This window comes from Danio rerio, chromosome 21 (genome assembly GCF_052040795.2).
Source record: "Danio rerio strain M-AB ecotype USA chromosome 21, GRCz13ab, whole genome shotgun sequence".
In the NCBI taxonomy this organism is placed as follows: Eukaryota; Metazoa; Chordata; class Actinopteri; order Cypriniformes; family Danionidae; genus Danio; species Danio rerio.
In genome coordinates, this window is record NC_141041.1 from 10,490,001 (window position 1) to 10,501,482 (window position 11,482).

General features: G+C 32.4%; 1 long non-coding RNA gene across 1 annotated transcript; it reads left to right on the top strand.

The window, feature by feature from the left end:
* Nucleotides 1-7,590: 7,590 nt before the first annotated feature.
* LOC147838777 (uncharacterized) lies at nt 7,591-11,267 on the top strand. Its single transcript, XR_015520007.1, has 3 exons — nt 7,591-7,626; nt 8,471-9,649; nt 10,837-11,267. It is a non-coding gene; the product is annotated as an uncharacterized LOC147838777 (long non-coding RNA).
* Nucleotides 11,268-11,482: the final 215 nt, after the last annotated feature.

An 11,482-nucleotide genomic window follows, 5' to 3' on the forward strand; every position in this document is an offset into this window, starting at 1 on the left:
GCAATTTTTTTTCGATAGTCTACAGAAAAAACCATTGTTATACAATAACTTGGCAAATTACCCTAACCTGCCTCGTTAACCTAATTAACCTAGTTAAGCCTTTAAATGTCACTTTAAGCTGAATAGAGATGTTTTAAAAAAATATGTAGCAAAATATTATTTACTGTTATATTGGAAAAATTTAAAAAAAAATCAGTTATTAGAAATGAGTTAGTAAAGCCATTATGTTTAGAAATATGTTGAAACAACCTTCCCTTTATTAAACAGAAATTGGGGGAAAAAATAAAAAGGGGCGCTAATAATTCAGGGAGGCTAATAATTCTGACTTCAACTGTGTGTGTGTGTGTGTTTGTGTGTGTGTGTGTGTGTGTGTGTGTGTGTGTGTGTGTGTGTGTGTGTGTATATATATATATATATATATATATATATATATATATATATATATATATATATATATATATATATATATATATATATATATATATATATATATATATACTCTCACACACACACACACAAGCATTTCTAAACATAATAGTTTTAATAACTCATTTCTAATAACTTATTTATTTTTTTCTTTGCCATGATGACAGCACTTTGTTTTACTAGATATTTATCAAGACACTTCTGTACAGCTTAAAGTGACATTTAAAGGCTTAATTAGGTCCATTAGGATAATTAGGCAGGTTTGGGTAATTAGGCAAGTTATGGTATACTGATGGTTTGTTCTGTAGACTAACGAGAGAGAAAAAAATAGCTTTAAGTGGCTAATAAATTTGTAAGTTTAAAAACTTAAAACTGCTTTTATCCTAGCCAAAATAAAGTAAATAAGGCTTTCACCAGAAGAAAAAAAAACATTATCTGACATGCTATGAAAATTTCCTTGCTCTGTTAAACATCATTTGGGAAATATTTAGAAAAAGAAAAACTAATTAAAAAGGGGGCTAATAATTCTGACTTTAACAATGTACACACACACACACACACACACACACACACACACACACACACACATATATATATATATATATATATATATATATATATATATATATATATTTTTTTTTTTTTTTTTTTTTTTTTTTTTTAAATAATTTTTTTAGGAAAATATGATTGTGTGAAATTCTTTAGGATTTGTTTAATTCTCTGCAGTTTGAAATCAGCTGACATGTAAACAAGCATCGCTGTGTTTAATTGTTTTTATTTTGAAGTTATATAACTCACTAATAATACATAAAATATCATGCAAATGTTTGTCACCTTCTTTTTCGATAGTTGCAGGTAAAAAACAGACCATTTTTTTGGATTCTACAGCAGAAATTATCATCAGCAAACAGTCATCCTTTAAATGGAAGTCATATCGTATGTATTGAAAGTCTATTTAATGTTGAATTTATTCAGTAAAACTTCAGATCCTTAAAACAAAAAAAGTAACAACTTGATATGATTAAAACATTTTTGTTTTAAATTATGGATGTTTGAAGAAGGGGATTTTCCCAACTCGTCTAAGATAAAAAAGAGCAGGTGCAAAACCATCTAGCACAAAACACCACAAGCTCAACATGCTCACTTCTTCAACATCTCTTTGCAGCATAATATTAAGGAATCTTGAGAGAATAAATGGAACAAAAACAATAAGCATGGTAACCATTGATAATACAATAATCTTGAACGCTCTTCTCTTCATTTGGTTTTCCTCTTTCTCCTTCTTTCTCTCTCCTGGTCCTGACTGCTTCAGAGCTCTGAGAACAGCCACAAGACAAAACAACTGGACAGAGAGAAAGAGGAGGAACTGAATGAATGAAAGCCCCATGAAGATGTTGAATGAATTTAGGAACACCCAGAAAAAACAAGATCCAAGACCTATTATCCAGGCCGCAGCACAGCAGATCACTCTATATCTGAGAGGTTTGTACTTCAGAAAGGTTACAGGATGAACCACTGCCAGGTAACGCTCAACACACATCAGACACTGAAACACAGGACGGATGGTGATGATGTTTCCTACTAGAAACTTCAGTACTGTGATTTGCACTGATTTGTGGTCATTTCCGTTGACTATCTTCCCCAAGGAAATTGCAGCAAAAAGACAAAAAATGATCTCGGAAAATGACATGTTGAGGATGAAGATCTCTGACGCAACTCTATCTTCCGATCCTGTGACGATGAGCCATATGACATAAGAGTTTGTAGGGAGAACAATGAGAAGACTGAAAGTCCATACACAAATGTATGCCGTGGTCAGTCCTGCCGTTAGGTTGGCGGATGAGTTCGTCTCACATGTTGTGTTCACAAAAGAGCAGTTCATTTCTGTACTTCTCTCTAAATTGATTTATTAATATATATATATATATATATATATATATATATATATATATTTTTTTTTTTTTTTTTTTTTTTTTCTAATTTCTGTTCAGTCCCAATGTGATGCTAGGAAACCTGCAAATCATTACAAACCAAGTTAAAGTAGACAAATCAATGCTCTGGTGTTTCGCTGCAGTATTACTGTGTGTAAAAAGGGTCATCTTTCTTAGAAATGGACAATGTAATTGATAAAAATACATTTAACAATTTAATGTCATTATTTCATTTGAATGTATTTTGTTTTTAACCTTGTAAAAAATTCTATGAAGTACATTGAAAAAAATAATTTCTGCTAAATTGTTGCAAACAATTTATATAGGTTGATTTTTAAACCTAAAACCTATTTTAATTTTTTTTTTTCCCAAATTATATTTATTGGGTTTTGTTGACTACAGAACAAAAGAACTACAACAGAACAAAATACATTTAAATAAATAAAAAGTGTAAAATCATCTATTAAAAATTTATATGTAAAGAAATTACATAAATCCAAACAACAACAGTACATAATAAAAATAAATAAATAAAAACAATGGTCAGCTTATTTGTATTTGGCTTTTCACAGCTTTCCAGTGTTACTGTTTAAACAAATTTGTTAATTAATGCTGAAATGTAAGACATCTACAAGACACCAAGGGTTTGAAAGCTCAAACATCAAAAATTGTTGCATGGTCCACCTGGTTCAAAAAGTGTTGATATTTTATAAACACCTTGTAATTTCCCTTTAATAGTGTCTGTCAGCTTCTCCAGAGCGAGATTACTAGTCATTTCTTTAATCCACTGGCCACATAATGGCTTTTGAGTTTTTTCCTATTTAAAGCAATAAGATGCTTCACTTGGAGGAAACTAAAATCTAATAGTTTGCGTTTGCTTGTGTTCAGATCCAGGTTTACAGGGTATATATGAAACAAACTTAATTTGGGAAACAAATGTACATTGCACTTTACACAACTATCAGGAATATTTGGGTGAAATCTATGCAGTTTAGCTAGTGTAATGTAAGTTCGTAGAAGCCATTTAGATTGCAGTAATTTACAACTTGTGTTACTACTATAATTTAGGGCAAATACACAAGAATCTATCCATTCTTCTTTAGATATGTCTTCTTGAAGATAATTTTTCCATGCTGATAAGTATGATGAGTTCTCTGTTGATCCCTTTGAGAGTATATTATAAAACAATGATAGGTTACCCCTATCTCTTAAATGTTTTAGAGTGTGATCCTTTATAACAGATATTTTTTAATAAGTTTTTATTTTTCAACAAATTAAATTGAATAATGTTCAACCTAATTTGTTTGTTTAAAATCAGCCCAAATAAATAGTTTACAACCGCTTAACTTAAAAAAGTGTAAACCCAAAGAATCAGCTTTGAATACTTTTTTCAGTGAGGTTTAGGGAAGTGTATTACCTTGAGAGCTCAATTTCCAGTCATTCTTCAGAAATCCCACTTCAAATCATGCGCATTGTTACTTTTTACAGATAAATGACATGAAAGATTACTAAGAAATCCTCTGGTATACTGGTAAATATTCCAGGGAAAGCACAGAATGTGAAGTGCTCAGGTTCAACAGAGAAATTCATTCACACCTCTCTACTAATTTATTATAATTCAGTCCTGACATGCAAATAAGCCTGACTCTTCATTCAAATAAATTTGACACCTCATAAATTTTTTTTTTTCAATCCAGTGTCATGTCACAGCAGAATAATACATTCAGATCACTGTTGTAGTGAAATAGCCAAGCTGCTTTGCCAATAGTCTGCTTTTAATGGATACTTTTTTAACAGTTATCGTTTCGCAGACTTTTATACAAACTTACTGTACATTCTTAAGGCCCCAATACTCAGCAAGCATTTTTTTGTGTGTGTGTACTAAAAAGAAGTCTAATAGACGGCTAATTATAGAAGGCTTGGCTAAAACAAGATTAAATGTGGGCTGTTAGTGAACATCTAACCCAGCAGGCACACAACATCATAAGACATTAATATTAGGTTAGATTTAGGTTGTGATGTTAGGTGACCAAAATTCAATGTCTAGCCAGAGTGTAAGGACAACATTATTTTAATGTCCAAAAACGACATCAAATGACATTGGTATTTGGTTGATTTAGGGTTGTTTTCGAAAGTGACCAAAATCCAGCGTCGAGCCAACATCTTAAACCAATGTCATATTGACGTCAAATACTGACATTTTTTCATCAGGTATGGCAACCAAAATCCAACGTCTGATTGACGTCATAGTGGTAACATCCATACAAAGTCAAGCTGTAACATCCTTAGATGCTGATATTTTGCTGATTTTAAGTTAGACGTTGGAGTCAACCTGATTTTCATTTCCAAACAAAATGCCCATGATATTGGCGTACAACGTCAATCTGACGTCATGTTAACCTTCTGTGTCTGCTGGGAATAGACATCTAGATAGACGAGGAAAGCATGACTACACATGTGAAGTCTGTCTAATCTGTCTATTCAATGACTAGTCTAGATTTGCACAGCATATTAAACGTCTATTGAACATCTATTTAAAAATGTGTACTTCACATGAAATATGAGAATAAACTGAAATGATTTTGAACAATCTCCAGCCAAATCCAGCCGGCGCGCTGACATACTGTATAGCACAAACGTGCTCACGGCGACCCGAGTTCAATTCCCCGGCTCGAGGTCTTTTGCCGATCCTTCCCCCTCTCTCCTCCCAGTGCTTTCCTTTTGACTCGCGTGTAACTTGAAGCGCGTCTATCTTGCTGTACACTCAAAAAATGATGTTTGTTGTTTGTTCAAACTACTTATTTAAAATGAACTGAAACAACACAATTCCTGAGTTTTTTTAGGGAGACAACTTAATTGTTTTATGTTTAAACCACTTAAATTTCTAAAAAACTAATAAAGTTAACTTAATTTCTTTATGCTGGCCCAACACAAATTAATTGTGTAGAACCTAGCGTTTTTTACAGTGTATATAAATCACTTTTGTTGACTTGTCGCATGACGGACCTGAGATGCAAATATGATTAAATATTTGTCAGAATTAGCATTTGAATAGGAAATACACCACTCTGGAGATTCCCATTTGAAGACATGAGTATATCACAACTGGTAAATAACTCAAGCATTCATTCAACTGATTAATACAAAGACACAAAGATGTATCAATGTAAATTAAATGCTTAAATGTCATACAAATAATCACTAGGCATTTGCATTTCCACAACAAATTTGTGCTAACCTTTAGCCATGTTTTCTGTTTCTGTTTCAACTGAAAACATGTATAAAGTGCACAAACTATTATTTCACTACTAGAACTCATACTTTTCGCAAAATATATTTGGTTTACCTGTATCACAGTCAACGCACCAATATTTTTAACCTAAGGAAACATAAAAATTGTATTTTCCGAAATTTGGAGTGCAATACAAATGCGCCTAATGAACATAATAACTATGAAGCCCAACAAAACTCAACTGAACAAAAATGGTAAAATAAGACAATTTCACAATTGATAAAATTGACATAAAATACACTATGTGACATGTGACAATCTACTTTTTCCTGAAAGTTATGGTAACTGTTATAAAAATATCAACGATATTCCATTTAAATCTATATTATCTGAATTTGTATAGTAAAATCAAGGAAACATTATTTTTTAAACATGACAACTAGCCCCTTCCCTATTTCCTTATCATTCATTCATTCATTTTCTTGTCAGCTTAGTCCCTTTAATCCAGGGTCACCACAGCGGAATGAACCGCCAACTTATCCAGCAAGCTTTTACACAGCGGATGCCCTTCCAGCCGCAACCCATCTTTGGGAAACATCCACACACACATTCACACACACTCATACACTACGGACAATTTAGCCTACCCAATACACCTGTACCGCATGTCTTTGGACTGTGGAGGAAAGCCACGCGAAGGCAGGGAGAACATGCAAACTCCACACAGAAACACCAACTGAGCCGAGGTGCGACCCAGCGACCTTCTTGCTGTAAGGTGACAGCACTACCTACTGCGCCACTGCCTCGCCTATTTCCTTATCAAATAAAGTTTAAAGCAAGGCATGCACTTTCCAGTTCGGTGAAGATACAGAAAAGCAGGTACAAAACCACACAGAACAAAACAATACAAGCTAAGCATCTTAAATAGAAATGTTTCTCCATGTGTGAGAATATAGTACAATCTTGAGATAATATAAGGGCCAAATATGACTACGGTAGTCAAAGTCATCACAACTATAATATAAAACGCTCTTCTCTTCATGTGGTTTTCCTCTTTCTTTCTCTCTCCTGGTCCTGACAGCTTCAGAGCTCTGAGAACAGCCACAAGACAAAACAATTGAATGGAGAGGAAGAAGATGAACTGGAGAAATGAAGTCCATATGTATATGTTGTAGGACCCTACAGCATGAAACACACAAGATCCTACACCTGCTATCCAGGCCGCAGCGCAACAGGTCACTCTATATCTAAGAGGTTTGTACTTCAGAAAGGTTACAGGATGAACCACTGCCAGGTATCGCTCAAGACAGATCAGACTCTGAAATAGAGGACGGATGGTGGTGATGTCTCCGGTTAAAAATTTGAGTACAAACCAAGAAGCTGGGGTTTGTAGATTTGGTAATACTATCCTCGGCAGGTAAATCAACGAATATAGAGAGAAGATGATTTCACAAACCGAGAGGTTGAGGTTGAATAACTCTAACGCTACTCCTCGACCGGTTCCTGTGATGATCAGCCAGATAATATAGCAGTGAGTCGGAAGAGCAAACAACACATTGAAGCTCAGTACAGAAATCTTGAGAATGACCAGTGGGTTGCTGTGATAACCTGTGAGGTTGTTTGATGGGAACCAATCGCACGCAGCTTCTTCGTCAAAGCAGCTCATCCTTATATTTCTCTACAAACACAAAATATTTTAATGACAATGTAGCTATGTTTCCTTTCAATTATTTGTATGCATATTTGGAATTATTGCATAATATAAAACGCCAAGATGCACACAAATTTTCAATATGCACATTAAAAATAACATAAGGAGGATACACTTTAATCTGATAAGAAAACATAAACTACAATAGAAGCACATTTACCAAATAAATTCCAGCATGCACATCCAAAAAGTGTTGTGATTATGTTTCAACCAGCCTGATTTCACCAGGAAACACAAGTATTTTACGTTTTGTTAGTTTAGTGGCTAGTTCGTATGAATTCGTACGAGTCCAGTTGTATGAAAATGTACGATTTTAAAAAGGAGGCGTGGCACCCAACCCCACCCCTAACCCAAACTGTCATTGGGTGATGAGCAAATACTACTAAATTCTACGAATTAGATCATACAAATTCATATGAGTTAGCCACTAAATCAAAAAGTTACGAATTGCCGTGTGATTGCATTGAAAACAGACCATGTGTTAACTCAAATGGAAGTAATAGGATGGCATTAATAAACAAATCAGAGGATCAACCACATTGTAAAACATCTGAAATGTTGTTTAGGTCATTCTAAAATCTCTCAGCCAAAGTCTGTCATCAAAGTGGTTTAGTATTATTACCTCCAGAACTTTCTTTAGCAACAGTGCTCCCAAAGAATGCCTCACACCTCCAAAAACCCTGGCACGTTCATTGAGTTTCGTCTTCATCAATGTATTTTTTCATTGAATAAAAAATGCACACAATGGGTTTCTTTTTGATATTTGCTGCTAGGTTATCAGAAAGTGATAATAATCTCTTTGACTCAAATGATAGAAAAGTGCTTTATTTACAAATGTTTATTGCAATATTCTAGTTTTGTGCACACATTAAATTCATATCTTTTGATGGAAATAAAGCTTGTGTGAACAAGAAAAACAATGCTGAATTCATTTAAAATATTTACCAAATCTAGTACATAAATTGCATAATTAAAAAGTATGTCATATTCAAATGACAATATGCATTTACTTAAATTTTGTACAGAAGTCTTTACCTTGACAAGTCAATTTTCTGTCATTCTTAAATGTTCAAATCCCATTTAATACAACGCCAATCTCATTCGAACGTCTCGGTACAACTGGTAAATAATCCCCACATCATAAGTCCAGCACTGGCTTGTCAAATAAAGAAATTCATTTGATGTTCATTATATACACACACATTTTACTGAAGTCCTGATATGCAAATGTATAAATAATAAAAAGATGCTACTGTATGCTCAGTCAACTACTCCTCTATTCACCCTTATGTTTGGTAGGCCTGTCGATAATCAATAGGTTTACTTATCGCAGAATACATGGACATGACCTCAATCAGTATTGCTTATACAATAAATATCACCCATCATTACATTATCAGCAAACATTTATGAGCCTGGATGACAAAACCAGTCTTATATTGGACTGGTCAATTTTCTGCAATAGCTTAAAATAAACACGGTATTTTTTTCTTTTATGCCAAAAAATCATAACAATATTAAGATAATCTCCCATAAAATACTTTGTAAATATTTGGTACTGTATCAAAACTGATTTTTTAATTAGTAGTGTGCATTGTTAAGCACTTAATTTAGATATTTCATGGGTGATTTTCTCAATATTATGATTTTTTCAGTGATATTGAGATTTTTAAACATATTTTAAACTGCTGTATCTTGGCTAAATGTTTTCCCATCTTAGCAAACCATACCTTAAAGAGGCTTATTAATTTATTTATTTATCGTTCAGATACAGTAGTATATCTCAATTTCAATATTATCAATATTTTTGACATATTATCGACATGTTATTATTGACAATATTTCATATAACACTATGAAACCCAGCATAACAGATTTTTTTTTTCTTGAAAATAACAGATTTTTTTTTTCTTGAAATTTCTTGAAAAGGAAGGGGTGTGTAGGTAAAAAAATAAAAGAAAAAAGTTTAATGTTTCCTTATGTACATGTAACCTAAAAAGAGTGTGTCTATCTTGATGTATATAAATCACTTTATATAAATCACTTTGTGACATAACAGCACACCTGACATGCAAATAGGATCAAATATCTGTCAGAGTTAACATTTGAATAGAACATAAACCATTTTGGAAATTTTCTTTTTAAGACTTGAATAATTTACATAATACAACTGGTATTTCTTTCACTGATTTATTAAGTAAACACTGATACAAATAAGGCACAAAGGTGTTTGGGAAGCTAGTGTGTAAATATAAATGCATAAATAATATGCAAACAATCACTAGGCACATTTCCATTACGAGTATGCACAAATCTTGAACAATATTTGTATAATAGTTTCAATAGAAGGTAATGATTTGCACTCAATTGCTTCATACTGTTTTTATTCTTACTTTTTCTTACATTTTACGGGTGATAACAGACAAACAGACGTTTTGGCACAAAGCCTTCCTCAGTGTGTGACACATTCTCCAACTCCACCCTTTTATTCCATAGTCAATCACAATGTGCAATTAGTTAAACCGTCCCTCTCATTTCATTATCAATTAATCACACAATAATCTTCCCAGCAATGACAATAAACATTCTTCCCATTTCCGACCTCACTCCACAGAGATAAAGTGCATCAAGCACCATCACTAATCAGGTGTACATCAATACAAAAAAAATTTTAACAGTTGACATTAAAAGTTTTCTACATTTAACACTTACCCAAAAATTAAAAATAACAAGTCTTACCTTCATCTCTACTCTTACAACCAATTATACAGGAGACATTTACCTGCATATTCAAAAACGATTTGCAAGACATACGAAAAAAACTTACATTCAAAAACCATTACTACATAGGAAAACATCATATCAATTATCATTATATTTTAACAATTTACACTACAATATATCATGATCAATTACTCGAAAAATACCTTTTCCTTCCAAAACATAATCTCGCAAGAAAACAGCACATCAAACATCAAGTTTCAGACCTCTCCTTTTCGTTCCAATATCATGGTCAATTACTTGCAAAATACATTTACTTTCAGTAACATTACATAACAAAACAGCACATCAAATATCATCAAGTTTATCAACATTTTCTTTTTCATTACAGTACATCAACCTCTCGAAAAAATACCTTTATCCAAAAAACATTTCACAAAAAAAAAAAAAAAAGACAGCAAATCAATTATCACAGTGTTAACCAATAGTTTCGGTTTCACGTCAATATATCATGATTAACCACATGAAAAAATACCCTTACCTCCTAAAACATTATTTCACAAGAAACATATCAATTAACATTATTCTCCCATTATTATGTTTATTCCGAAGTTCACAAACATTTAAAGAAAAAAATAATAAAAAAATCATTTTTTATTTTTGTCAATAACTTTAACGTTCAAGATTTACAATTCCTAATATCGATTAAATAGCAGATTTGTTAAAGAAACGCAGACAGATCTAGCTCCTCATTCATTCCTTTTGGTGCAAGTGACTTTAATTCATGAATCCATAATAATGATCCATAATGAAAGCTTTTTCCAGATGTATTTACACCAGTAAGATCGTTTGTGGAGAGATTTTAAAGACTTGGAGAAGACCCCCACCTCATCATGCCACAAATTTTCTATGAGTTTGACGCACACCGACGGTTTTAATTTAATACTTATTAATAAGTATTTTAATTAATCTGTTTACAGATGAGAAAAAAAAATATTTCCTTGAATTGTTTACCAAAATCTCAGCTATTGCACCATTTGCATAAATAAAAAAATAATAAAAATAAAAATCAATTATTTTAAGTATGCTTTATTTTAAACTTAAAATACAGAAACTTTTACCATGACACATGAGTCAATTTTACTCCATTCTTTAAAACAACTCAGTCAGTAGCATTACTGAATGCAGGAGGATAAAAATCTTATTTAATCTGATTCCCTTGAGGTAAATGATTATAAGCCCAGCACTGGAGCTGTCAAAGAGAATTAAAATTTATTTTTATATTTTTAATATCCCTGATATATATATATATATATATATATATATATATATATATATATATATATATATATATATATATATATATATATATATATATACATACACACACACACACACGCACACACACACACACACACACACACACACACACACACACACACACTCGGACACACTTTGCTA